The sequence below is a fragment of the Hevea brasiliensis genome, chromosome 2 (genome assembly GCF_030052815.1).
Source record: "Hevea brasiliensis isolate MT/VB/25A 57/8 chromosome 2, ASM3005281v1, whole genome shotgun sequence".
Classification (NCBI taxonomy): Eukaryota; Viridiplantae; Streptophyta; class Magnoliopsida; order Malpighiales; family Euphorbiaceae; genus Hevea; species Hevea brasiliensis.
The window spans coordinates 66,999,063-67,013,347 of NC_079494.1; positions in this window are offsets into that span (position 1 = coordinate 66,999,063).

Here is a 14,285-nt window from a genome sequence, read left to right on the forward strand (position 1 = left end):
AGCTGTCCGAACAACACTAATCACTGGAACAGTAGAACGCACTACCGAACATAGGGGTGTTACATAACTCTTACATTTTTCTTTTTATTCCATGTTAGGAAGTTCAAGTGAATGAGAAATTGTTAAGAAATTGAATAAAACACTTATGTAGGAGTATGTATGAATTGTGGCAGCCAAGAGAGGGTTAGGGTTTTGAAGGTTTAATTGCAATTAAGTTGGTATATTAATGTCAATTAATGTATACATATGAATTGGAGTTTAATGGAGTTGAATTTTTTTGAGTTTGTATGAGAATGAGATTTGATCAATTAGGGTTAGTATGAAAATTGGAGATATTGTGTTTGAATGGTTAATTGGATTTCTAATGGTCAATTAGTGACCATTTGATGAAGTTTGACCCTAAATTGGAAGTAATTGTGGCCTTGAAATTGAAAGTGGTATGCTGCCCCCATTGTGCCAGAATACTGGACTTGAGTCCAGTGTATTTCTAGGGTCATAACTTAAGCTATGTTACTCCAATTGGTTTAAGGCCAATTGAACATGAAACTAGACACATAATGGCACAAATTTGGTGAAGAAACCATGCCCAGAAAACCAAACCAAGTGGACCAAAAGTTTGCCCTAATCTGGGTGACCTGCAGTCTGCCTGGGCAAAATGACCAAATGAACAGTATTTGGTCATTTGGGCATAACTCAGTGTAGGAAAGTCCAATTGACCTAAAATTTTACCAGAAACAAGCTGAGATATATACCAACAACTTTCATGAAAAACACAAATCCAAATTCTGACCATAACCTAGTGAAATTGCCAACCAAACTTAGATCACCAAATCTGGCAGAACCAAATTGCCCAAAAAATCTGGGTACAGGTCACTCCGGCCAGCTATGGTAAAATGACCATAACATGAGTTACAAAACTCCAAATGGAGTGATTCAAAAGAGGAAATTCAACTAGACAAAATAAGGAACAACTTTCATGTTGATCATTTTGCCAAATTCCCACTGCAAAAATGACTAATGGAATAGTAAACCTAGGGCATGAAATCTGAAAATTTTGAATAACATAAGATAAGCTTTGAAATGGTATTGGAAATCAATACCAACAAAAATAAAATGCAAAATGTGGTATCTTGGTGAACTTAGGTTCAATAAATTTATTATGTATTAAAAAGTCAAAATTTTGAGTGAATAGTAATGTGAATAGTAATACAAAGACACAAAGTATAATAACTAAATTGGTAGAGGAAATTAAGGTATGAAATTTGGAATCCATAAAACATTCATGGATTACTTGGAATAGGAATAGTAATTCACCTAAATGACTTAATGAATATTTAAGTTATGTGAGTATATAGTTAAGATTTATTCCCATTATTAGTAGATCTAATAAAACATAAGTAATACCACTTGAATATGAAATGACATTAACCTAGATGGATTGTTGAGTATAAATGGGATGAGGTTTACATTAGGATTTATGTTTCCATTACAAATAAGATAATAACACCTTGTATGAGTTATGAATCCATATAAATATTGTAATGAATAAATGAATCACATGAAAATATGAATGGAACATTAGTTTTCTTTATAAGAGAAAAGAAGAACGTTTTGAGTACAATGGTATATGAACACCATTGTTGTGAATTGTGATCAATATGAATGATGTAAGGAATGTATAAATATTATGATGAATGTACAAATTGTGAAATTTATCATGAAATAATAAAGTCATAAAACACAATATATTAATATTTAACGATATTATGTGCCCTTGTATTGCCTAGACATGTGTGTCAGATTGGATAGTTTGGCATGCCAATAGGGTATTGTTTTAGCAGTACTGCGAAAGGCTTTATGCCTGTATTCATGGCTTTGTGCCCGTATTCATGGCTTTATGCCTGCATTCATGGCTTTATGCCAATATTCATGGCTTTTATGCCCGATTATGTGATATCATGGCTTTTTAGCCATACTGACTGCATACGTGGTTGACGTTCTGTGTCCCATGGTATGACAGCCCGAGGCACCGCGGTGCCCAGTGCCAACGACCCCTTATCCAGTTTAGTCAGCCTGTCGTAGGTTACTTGGGCAGTGTAATTTATTGAAATAAATTAAGACTATTAGCAATTAAAAATATTAGAAATTAAATAAAATAAATGAGTAAGATGACCTAAAATAAATTAGAATAGTTATTTATTAGAAATTGTTAAGTAAAATAATAAAAGAGTTGCAAAAATAGGTATAACTTAGCTAAATATTTTAAAAGTACCTTCTATTGCCATATGAATATAAACTGAGTATTTTTATTAATTCTGTATATTGTACATTATCACTGTGAATTTAGGAATTAAACGCTTCCAAAGCGGAACAAATTAGAACAAAAGATAATTAATATTAGATACATTGTATTAAATTAAATTGATTCTTAAATATTCAAATTATGCTTCGTTCTTTCTTTATTTGTATATTATTTCCTTGTTATATTATTTCACCACTAAGCAGCAATGCTTAGCGCGATGGAATTGTTTCCTCGCGCAGGTACTGAAGGTAAAGCGCAGATAAAAATATTAAACAGTGATTTTAGAGTTTTGATCTGCAGAAGTGTCTGAAGTATTCAAGGTTGTCACCTCCTCAGCAATGCATGTGGATAGGGCCCCTATAGATTATATTTTATATTTTGTATAAAATGCTTAGATATTGTATTGTAATGTATATTATGAACAGGTAATTAATAGGAATGCGATGTAAATTAATAAATTAGTTTTTCATATGTAAATAATTTATATATCATGTAAATTATGAAATTTTGTAATTGTTTTGTAAATTATGTAAATTAAGGAAATTTGAAAATATTGCTTATGTAATTTGAGAATGTTTACATATGAATTGAGTATGAATGGAAATGTATGGAAATGATTATGAAATTGAAATGTATGGATGAGATTTGAAATATGAGAAAATTATGAGAATGATTGATGAGATAATTATGATTAGCATGGATAAGATTTTATTTTGAAAATATTGTTGAATTTCAAACAGGTGAATATTGAAATACACCAAACGATAATAAAATAGGGGAAACTCCACTGGTTTCTCCGTCGAAAAATAATTGATATTAAATTAAACGAATTCAAAATTATTAAAAAAATAAAGTAAGATAAGCTATGGTGCTCCGGCACCGATTGTAGCACGCCTTGCTCGGCTACACTGTAGTCGGGTAAGGGGTGTTACAAGTGATCTAAAAGAATGTAATGCCATGGTGAAAACCAACTCAAGTTAAAAATATATTTGGCACTTAAGGTCATGTCATGTTGCAGAAGATAGGATTGCAAAACTGGAGAAAATGGGGATTCTATCCTCATTGGGCTCTGAGCCTACTCCAACTTGTGAATCTTGCCTTCAGGGCAAAATGACTAGATCACCCTTTGTTGGACAAGGGCAAAGAGCTGAAAATATTTTGGATATAATACGTAGTGATGTATGTGGTCCATTTAAAGAAATGGCTAGAGGGGGCTTTCATTATTTTATTACCTTTACTGATGATAAATCAAGATTTGGGTATTTGTATTTGATGAAATACAAACATGAATCCTTTGAAAAGTTTAAAGAATTTAAATCTGAAGTAGAAAATCAAACAGGAAAAAGTATTAAAGCTCTTCGATCAGATCGTGGAGGTGAATATTTGAGTATTGAATTTGATGAATACTTGAGAGAGCATGGCATTGTTTCTCAGCTGACTCCTCCAGGAATGCCACAGCTGAATGGTGTATCTGAAAAGAGAAATTGTACCCTATTGGATATGGTACGTAGTATGATGAGCTATACTGATATGCCAATCTTTTTTTGGGGATTTGCATTAGAATCAGCTTTGTATATTCAGAATAGGATTCCATCAAAATCAGTTTCTTCCACACCTTATGAGATATGGCATGGAAGAAAACCAAGTCTTAAGCATGTTAAGATTTGGGGTTGTCCAGCTTATATCAAAAAGCTGAACACTGATAAATTGGGGACCAGATCAGAAAAAAGTCGATTTGTTGGATATCCAAAAGATAGTTTTGGATATTATTTTTATTTGCCTACTTCACAAAAGGTTGTGATAAGTAAAGATGCCACATTTCTTGAACAACAGTTTGTTCAAGAAGGAGGCAAAGTAAGGCAAATAGAGTTAGAATTGGAGAATTCTGACCAACCAACAGATCAGATGGATATAGATCCATCTAGTCAACCTATACCCGTTGATGAAACATCTACAGCTGTTCCTCGTAGAACAACCAGGGTATCTCACCCACCAGTGAGATATGATTTTCTTCATGAAGAAGAACAAGAGTTGTCTACTCATGAAGAAGTAGATCATGGAGATGATCCACTTACCTATGAAGAAGCTATATCAGATATAGACTCTTCAAAATGGATTGATGCTATGAAATCCGAGATTGATTCCATGTGTAAGAAAAAAGTTTGGGATCTTGTTGACCTACCTGAAGGTATTGTACCTATAGGGAACAAATGAGTTTTCAAGAAGAAAATTGGTTCTGATGGAAAGGTAGAGACCTATAAAGCAAGGCTAGTAGCAAAACGGTTTCGCCAAAGGCAAGGAGTCGACTATGAGGAGATTTTCTCGCCTGTTGCCATGCTTAAATCAATTAGGATTTTATTAGCAATAGCTGCATACTATGATTATGAGATTTGGCAGATGGATGTCAAAATAGCTTTTCTCAATGGATACATTGAAGAAAACATTTTCATGGAACAATCTAGGGGTTTTGAATCCCAAGATGGTTCCAAGGTATGCAAGCTAAAGCGATCTATTTATGGGTTGAAACAAGCTTCGAGGAGCTAGAACATCCGTTTTGATGAAGCCATTAAATCCTTTGGTTTTTTAAAAAATGAGGATGAGCCATGTGTATATAAGAAGGTTAGTGACAGTGCTATCACTTTCCTTGTCTTATATGTGGATGACAAACTGTTGATGGGTAATGACACAGGTATGTTGACAACTATAAAGGTATGGTTATCAAATACATTCTCCATGAAAGACTTAGGGGAGGCAACCTATATTCTTGGGATTCGCATCTATAGAGATAGAGCGAAAAGAATAATCGGTTTATCCCAAAGTCTATACTTAAAAAAGGTGTTAAAGAGGTTTAACATTCTTGATTCCAAGAGAGGATTGTTATCGGTGAGACATGGTATCCACCTTTCTAAAGAAATGTCTCCAAAAACACCTGAAGAAAGAGATAAGATGGCAATGATTCCATATGCTTCGGCTATTGGAAGTTTAATGTATGCAATGTTGTGTACTAGGCCGGATATCACATATGTTGTTAGTTTGACTGCCAGGTATCAATCCAAACCAGGTTTGGAACACTGGATAGCTGTCAAGAATATCCTTAAGTGCTTGAGAAGAACTAAGGATTTATTCTTTATTTTTGGAGGTGGAGACTTACAATTGGATGGTTATACTGATTCTGATTTCCAATCAGATATAGATGATAGAAAGTCTACCTCTAGATATGTGTTCATTTGTAATGGAGGTGCAGTTAGTTGGAAGAGTTCCAAACAGAGCATGACTGCAGATTCCACTATAGAGGCTGAGTATATTGCTGCATCAGATGCTGCAAAGGAAGCTATTTGGATAAAAGAAGTTCGTGATAGAACTTACAGTAGTTCCTTCCATTGAGTCAGCAGTTCCACTACACTGTGACAACAATGGAGCAGTCATACAGGCTAAGGAACCAAGGTCTCACCAGAAATCCAAACACATAGAAAGGCAATACCACGTTATTAGAGAAATAGTTGGGAAGGCGATGTAGCCATGCAAAAAATAGCATCAGCTGAAAATCTAGCTGATCCATTCACTAAGCCTATGTCACAAACTCAGTTAGACCGACATCTTGAGAATATAGGCCTAAGATATTGTAATGAATGGCACTAGTGCTAGTGGGAGATTGTTAGTAGTATGCCTTAGAGCATATCATTTAGTATGTATCTTGTACATATTTTTATTAATAAAAGGCATTTCCACTTTTCCATTTACATAATATATTTATCTGTAATAGAAAAGGTCCATTGATATTTTGCTAGAAATATTATTCTTAAGTTTTTAAGAATATGAGTGACAATATTTCTAGCACAAAGTATCATAAATAGGTTCACAATCGAGGATACTTCATAATAAGGACGTGACTTATCCAGAAAGATTGCATTCATGTTTGTTACCAAGTTATTTATATGAGATATAAAAAAGATGGAATGGTGAGTCTCATGCCATATGACAAACATGATAGGCACTTATAAATGATAAGTAGGCCGAATCAGTGACACTTATGACAAGCACATCGAGTTTACTCTTGTCAATATTTTGTCATAAATCATATCAATGCATATAATCTTTAAACCTGAGATAGCACAGTTATCTTCTATATAGGTAGTTTGAGTTTGATACTGCTTTCATACTTGTACTGTGTATGGGTATATGGGCATCTATTGGCTTCTACTAGTTATATATGGAGGTACGTGTTGATTAGGATTGTAACACCCCTAAGTTCGGTAGTGCGTTCTACTATTCCAGTGACCAGTGTTGTCCGGACAGCTAGGATGCCTAGAACTACACTTCGATATGAGTGAGGAAACATAAAATAATGAAATACAAGAAAAGAAAATACAAGAAAAAAAAGGAAAATAATAGCAAAGAAAAGTAACCAAGTTAAACGAGCCGAGAACCCTAGCGATGGGTGACCGCACCGGGAAGTCGCGGCGTGGATCGTTGACTAGCCCTGGACTGCGGGGAACCCTGAAAAATATTTTTAGAACTTAGATAGACACCTATTGAAGTATAAATACCATTATAAATATCATAGAAAAATTAATTAATTAGTACAAAGAAAAGTGAGAAATCGAAAAACGGACAAAACCCGGTGTTACTGAAAAATCAGGAATGCAACCCGAACAGGGGCATTGTGGTCATTTGACACCCTGAGTTGTCTTTTGACCTAAATTTCCATTAAAAATAAATGATATTACACTTGAAAAATGTCATGAAAAATTAAATTAGTGGTACCTAATATAAATAGCAAAAATGGGAAGCTTAATGTGGGAAAATGAAATCTTATATTAAACTAATATTTAATTTAAGCTTAGTGCTCCACTCACCCATCAAAGTGGACCACTAACTCATCATCTTGGGCAGAATACACATCTTCATCTTCAACCTTAGAACCAACAGAAATTTGCTCCCAAAAAACTCCATTGACGCATGGTTTGAAGCTCCATGCATGTGAGATTCAAGCTCCTTTCTTGGCACTTTCCTTCATTAAAGATTGTCCATACACCTTGCGCAGTAGATAGGCAACAAGAAGACCAAGTTTTGGAGAGATTTTGAAGAGTTTCCAAAGTGGTAAGTTTGTGTTTTTGGGTTATGGCTTCATTAAAGTTAGTAAGAATCTTATGGGTACTTGAATTATGGAGAGATTTTTGAGGTTTGATGTTTAAAGGGAGAGATGTATTTTTGGCAGCCATGGAAACTCCTTGAGGGCAGTTTATTCTTGCTTGTAAATGGTAGATTCAAGGGTTGATTAAATGTTTATGTGTGTAGAAATTAATTTGGGTGATGTATACTTAGTATATGTGAATGTGTACTTGAATTTGGAAGCTTGGAAATTAATGGACTGTAATGTATGAATCGGCAGCCTGGTTTGGTGAACCATAAAGATGTTATTTCATGTTTGGTTTATGGAATATTAATTTTGAATTGTGATAGTTGTTATGGCAGCTTTGGTATATGTATGATGGTGTGAGGTTGGACATGTAAATGAGCTAGGTTAGGTGATTGAATTGTTGTAATTGGAGCTTGAAAAATTCTGTACTAAATGGTGCATGTTGAGTGTGATTATAAGCTTCCAAAATGACCAAAAATATGTTGCTAAATGTATTTAGGTTAGGGTACAAACCAGAATTGGCATGAATGTATAGTTTGGTAAGTGTTGAAAGTATCCTTTGATGAGTAATGAACAAATGTAATAGGGCAGTTTATGTTATGGGCCTAGAACCTTAAGTGTGTGGCTCCAATTGGTATTAGACCAATTGGAGGTGAAACTAGGAACAAAATGTGCCAACTTTCATGAAGGAAGCTTACCAAAATTCTGCTTGTAAGGTAACTTAAAAAGTGACCAAATCCGGATTAGTGCATTTAAGGCCTGAAAATTGACCATTTGAGCAGCAGTTAGTATTTTGGCCATAACTCACTCAAAACAGGTCCAATTGACCTGAACTTTTGACCATAAATAGTTAAGACCAATATCTACAAGTCTTATGAAGACACCAAAGCCTAGAAATGACCATAAGCAAGTCAAACAGCTTGCACAGGTTCGGGTCCAAAAACTGGCCGAACCTAAAATGACCTAAAATGACCTAAAGTGACCAATTATGATGCTTTTTTACCAACAATAGTAAAATGACCATAACTTGGTCTACAGAATGACCTGAAATTTGGCCCCACGTGCAATAAGACATAGATCTACAAGTTTGTAGTTTTGACCGAAACCCGAAAGCTGAGGGAACTAGGTCATCCGGCTAGGTCAAATTAGTATACCGGGATCCGACAAATTGCAATAAAACGCAATATACATGGAAATAAATTTGGTAACATGTACCAATACTAAAAGGCTACAAATGTGACATATTGGTAACATTAAAACCTAATTCACCTTGACTGCATCGAGGGTTGACATCTTAGGTTGACTAAGGAAATAATAGAATTCGATAAATTAATTATTGAACCTTATTCTTAGAGACAGTTTAAATGAGTAATGAAACACTTCAAAATTGTGTTTCTCAGTTAGCAAAGACTCAGGGAAGGGGAAGGAAACACTAAGTCAGAGCCAAGAGACAGTTATCAGAGGTTTGTACACAACTAGTTTTTAACTGATTTTGTTTTGAATATTTCATATGATCAAATGACATATTTTTCTTATGTATTATGTTTAACAAGCATTGGATTTAATTCAATGATTATTGAAATTGTTATAGTATGTATGAATTTAGCTTTGTGAAATGGTATTTCCACAAATATTAAGCATTGTTATGGATTGAATAAATTATGTTTTGGAAAATTGTGATAGAACATGTTTTGAATTGTGATGGTAATTTTCATGGAAAAATACAAATTTATGATTTGAATTGTGATGAGCATAAAAATTATTGGATATTGGAATTGAATTTGAATCGAATTATATTGTGATTTATGCTCACTAAAAGGATTGTGATATTGTTTTATATCTCACTATAGATGCTTGACTAGGTTATTACCCGTCTCTCTCATTTGTTGAGAAGACAATGGAGTTAGTTGTGTTTTGATTACCATGGTATGTGCACAGGCTTAGATTTTCCTCTGATTTGAGGTTAGATCTAAGTTTGTTTATCGTTATGGCCCTTGCGGAAGATTCATTATTGTGATGTGTACTGCGCACGATGATTCGACCTCCCCAACCATAGAGGGTTAGAATCTGATTCGACCTCCTCGACCATAGGGAGTTAGAATCACTTCGAATATGACCCTTTTGGATTAGTCTTGCATAGTTAGTGAGATAAAGAATGATTTTTGAGATACAGCATGGTTTTTGAGATACAGCATGATTTTTGAGATACAACATGGTTTTTGGGATATAGAATGTTTTTGAATAGTAAAGAGTTGTGATTTCAGTTATGATTTATGTATAATTGATTTTGTTGGAGTTACCTTAAATGGTTAGTTATGATTTGATAAATTGAATTTTGTGATCAAAGTCATTTTATACAAATGATTTACATTATTGGCAATGAATATTTTGAGTTTTGGAATTTGATGAGTATTCAGATTTCCAAATTATTTGTTGTAAATTTTGTCAACGTATATTGTACTATGTTTTAAATTATAGTTGTGCACCACTGAGTTCACCACTCAGCGATAGCTTTGTATGCTGTCACAGGTAAGAAGAGCATAGAGCAGTGAGTAAGTTTCTTTGAAGACACATTCTGATCAGCTCTAGGTATATCATAGGTATACCCATGTACATAGGTTTTGATGTATGCATGTAATAATATGTATGTAAATTATTTGAGCAGTTGTATAAAAACTCTTGTAAAATATTTTGGTATGTAATTAAATGTAAATTATTGTAAATGTAAATTTGGGATTTCATTTATCTGAATAGTTTTGTAATATTAATTTTGAGTCTTGTAATCATTGAAATGTTTCTTTTATGAGAAGATTGATTTGATTATTGAGATTTGAATTATGGGTTCAAATGAAGTTATTGAAGTTGTATTTGAGAAAACATATTGGGAGTGTGTTCTTTGCAGGTTTTGAAGAACTGTTTTCTCAAAATACAACTGGCACTTTGCCGAAATTTTGAAAAAATTTTATAACACCATATGTTAATCGATAATTTAAATTTCATGAAAATTATCTTAAAATCTCTTGTAGTATATTTAATGGATTATCGGTAGGCGAAGTACGATAATTCATTAGGTGTACTACGGGATCATGTTACATCTTACAGGGGAGCAGGGTGTGACATGTTTTGTGGTATCAGAGCAATGGTTTTAAAGTAAATTTTGAACTGTGAATTTGAATTCTTTTTGTCGGTAACTACAACTGCTCAAATGTTTGATACATATAGTACATTTACATCATAAATATGAACTAATGGAGTGGAAGCTCCTTATATTGGTTGTACAGGAATAGAAAATCTTGTGAAAAGATATGGAAGAGAAGAATGAGACAATAGAATAGTCCGTGATGGCAGAAGTACAAGTTGAGGCCCCAACTCCACAAAGTGTCGAAGGCCCAACTGTACCAGTTTTACCAGTACAACTTACTGCACAAATGGCCCAGCAAATGGCCACTTTCTTCCAACAAATGGCTAATAATTTGTCAACCCAAGCCCAAGTACAAACCCAACCCCCACAAGGGTAGTGTGAAATAGAGAAGAGGGAGAAATCTATGGGTCAGAACTCGAGCAGTAATTTGGGGAAGAGAAAAGAATTTGAGGAACCCCGAGCTCAGAGATATGACAGAGGCGGATCATGAGGGCAAAGAACACCAAGTTTTAGTCCTCGAACAACCAGAAGTTCCTATTCTGCCCGTTTTTGCCATGTTTGTGGTAAGCTACATGGAGGTATTTTTCGTAAGGCCTCTGGAGCCTGCTACAATTGTGGAAAACTTGGACACTTTGCTAAAGATTGTACTAGAGCACCTCGATCTTCTCTCCGGAGTCCACAGACAATCAGTCAGAGTAGAGATAGAAATAGAGTTGGTACTCCTCACCACTATAACACAGTGAATCAACCCGAATATAGTAGCGCACCAGTCAGAGCGTCCACTATGCGCTAAGGAGAAAGAGCAGAAACTTCGGATGTAGCTGCTGGTAAGTTCTTAATTTTTGAAAGAAACAATGAATTATTATTTAATCCCAGCACTACTTATTTATATGTTATTGTTAGAATTCTATGTTTTGTTGCTATTCCTTTAAAGGGGAATAAATTTTGATGCATTAGTGACTAGTCTTTTAGAATCAAAACTACAATAACAAGTATGATTGACATTAATTTTGGAAGAATTGTTAGCTAAAAGTATTTTCTAACATACCATAAATTATAAAGCTAATTAGCGAGCCTACTTAATGTAAGGCAAGAGGACATAAAAGTAAGTTACTGTAATAGAATTGCTCTAGATGAGGGCAAAGATATTACTGTTAGTAATTATTAATGGATATTGTAATCATAATCGGTTTAGGATATTAGTAGATTCGAGAAAGATAAGATGTTAGAAAACCTAGTCCATGAGGTTATAACGTAGTGACTATGTAATGTTCTCGATGTTTGTCTTGTAAGCTGTAGATTACAGTACCGACATGGGATTATTGTGTAGAGCTACGTGCTTCCTCATGATACAATAAATTAAGAATATTTGTAAGTAATCTATAAATTGATACAGTTGCACTCGAATAAAGTGCTATTACTGGAAATAAATGTGAAAATTTTAGTCAGAAATTTAAAACTTTAGAACTAGCTTATCAAACGACTACACTTGTAAGGTAGCTAGAGTTAGTGACTCGGTTGCATTAATGTGAATTATCTGTACCACAGTAATTGCTATAAGCTTAGAGATATTAGTACGACTTATCATCCTCAGACGGATGGACAGTCGAAACAAGTGATTCAGGTAAATTTTGAAACTCATTGAGTTTCTATAAATAATGAAATGAAATGATAATAATAACCTGTAATATGTGATAAGCCCTCAAGAATATACTGAGAACTTGTGTCATTGAATCCAAGGGGAGATGGGACAGATACATCCCACTAACAGAATTTGTATACATTAATAAGTGTCAAGCTAGCATACAAGTGGCACCCTATGAAACATTGCAAGGGAACAGATAACTATGGATTTTGTGATGAGACTTCCGAGGACACAGAATAGTCATGATGTAGTATGGGTTATAGCTGATAGACTAACCAAGTCTACTCACTTTTTGCCAGTCCGGATGGACTATAGCCTGGGAAGATTGGCCAGATTGTACATAAATGAGATTGTAAAACTGCATGGAGTGCCAGTATTGATTGTATCAGACAGAGATCCTAGGTTCACTTCTATATCTGGGGTAGTCTTCAGAGAGCCCTAGGAACTAGATTGAACTTCAGCACAGCATTCCACCCATAGACAGATGGCCAGTATGAGAGGATAATTCAAGTATTAGAGGAGATGCTACGGGCTTGTGTGATTGAGTTTGAAGGTAGTTGGGATACACACTTGCCTTTGATTGAGTTTGCTTATAACAACAGCTACCAATCAAACATTGGGATGCCTCCATATGAAGCTTTGTATGGCAGAAAGTGCAGAACTCTCTTATGTTGGGATGAAGTAGGTGAAAGGAAGATGATTGGGCCAGAAATTGTACAGCAGACAGAGGAAAAGATCAGATTGATCAGAGATAGACTCAAGGCTGCATCAGACCGTTAGAAGTCTTATGTTGGTCTAAAGAGAAGAGATATTGAATATGTAGTGGGTGATAAGGTATTCCTCAAAGTTTCTCCTTGGAAGAGGATTATGAGATTTGGCAGAAAGGGGAAACTGAGTCCTCGTTTCATCAGACCATATGAGATTCTGGAAAGAGTGGGTCCTTTGGCATATCAGTTTGCATTACCTCCAGAGTTAGCAAGGATACACAGTGTCTTCAATGTGTCCATGTTAAGGAGGTACAGATCAGACCCATCTCATGTACTATCAGTTGAAGACATTGAGGTAAATCCAGATCTCTCCTATGAGGAAGAACCCATAGAAATTCTGGCATATGAGGTGAAGCAGCTGAGGAACAAACAGATACACCTGGTTAAAGTGCTGTGGAACCATCATTCAAGCCAGGAAGCTACTTGGGAACGTGAAGAGGATATAAGGAGACAACACCCACAGCTATTCAGAGACTAATGCCAGGTAAAATTTCAAGACGAAATTTATTTTAAGGGGGGAAGAATTGTAACACCCCTAAGTTCGGTAGTGCGTTCTACTATTCTAGTGACCAGTGTTGTCCGGATAGCTAGGATGCCTAGATCTACACTTCGATATGAGTGAGGAGACATAAAATAATGAAATACAAGAAAAGAAAATACAAGAAAAACAAAGGAAAATAATAGCAAAGAAATGTAACAAAGTTAAACGAGCCGAGAACCCTAGCGATGGGTGACCGCACCGGGAAGTCGTGGCGTGGATCGTTGACTAGCCCTGGACTACGGGGAACCCTGAAAAAATATTTTTAGGACTTAGATAGACACCTATTGAAGTATAAATACCATTACAAATATCAAAGAAAAATTAATTAATTAGTACAAAGAAAAAAAGGGAATAGCAACCCGAACAGGGACATTGTGGTCATTTGACACCCTGAGTTGTCTTTTGACCTAAATTTCCATTAAAAATAAATAATATTACACTTGGAAAATGTCATGAAAAATTAAATTAGTGGTACCTAATGTAAATAGCAAAAATGGGAAGCTTAATGTGGGAAAATGAAATCTTATATTAAACTAATATTTAATTTAAGCTTAGTGCTCCACTCACCCATCAAAGTGGACCACTAACTCATCATCTTGGGCAGAATACACATCTTCATCTTCAACCTTAGAACCAGCAGAAATTTGCTCCCAAAAAACTCCATTGATGCATGGTTTAAAGCTCCATGCATGTGAGATTCAAGCTCCTTTCTTGGCACTTTCCTTCATTAAAGATTGTCCATACACCT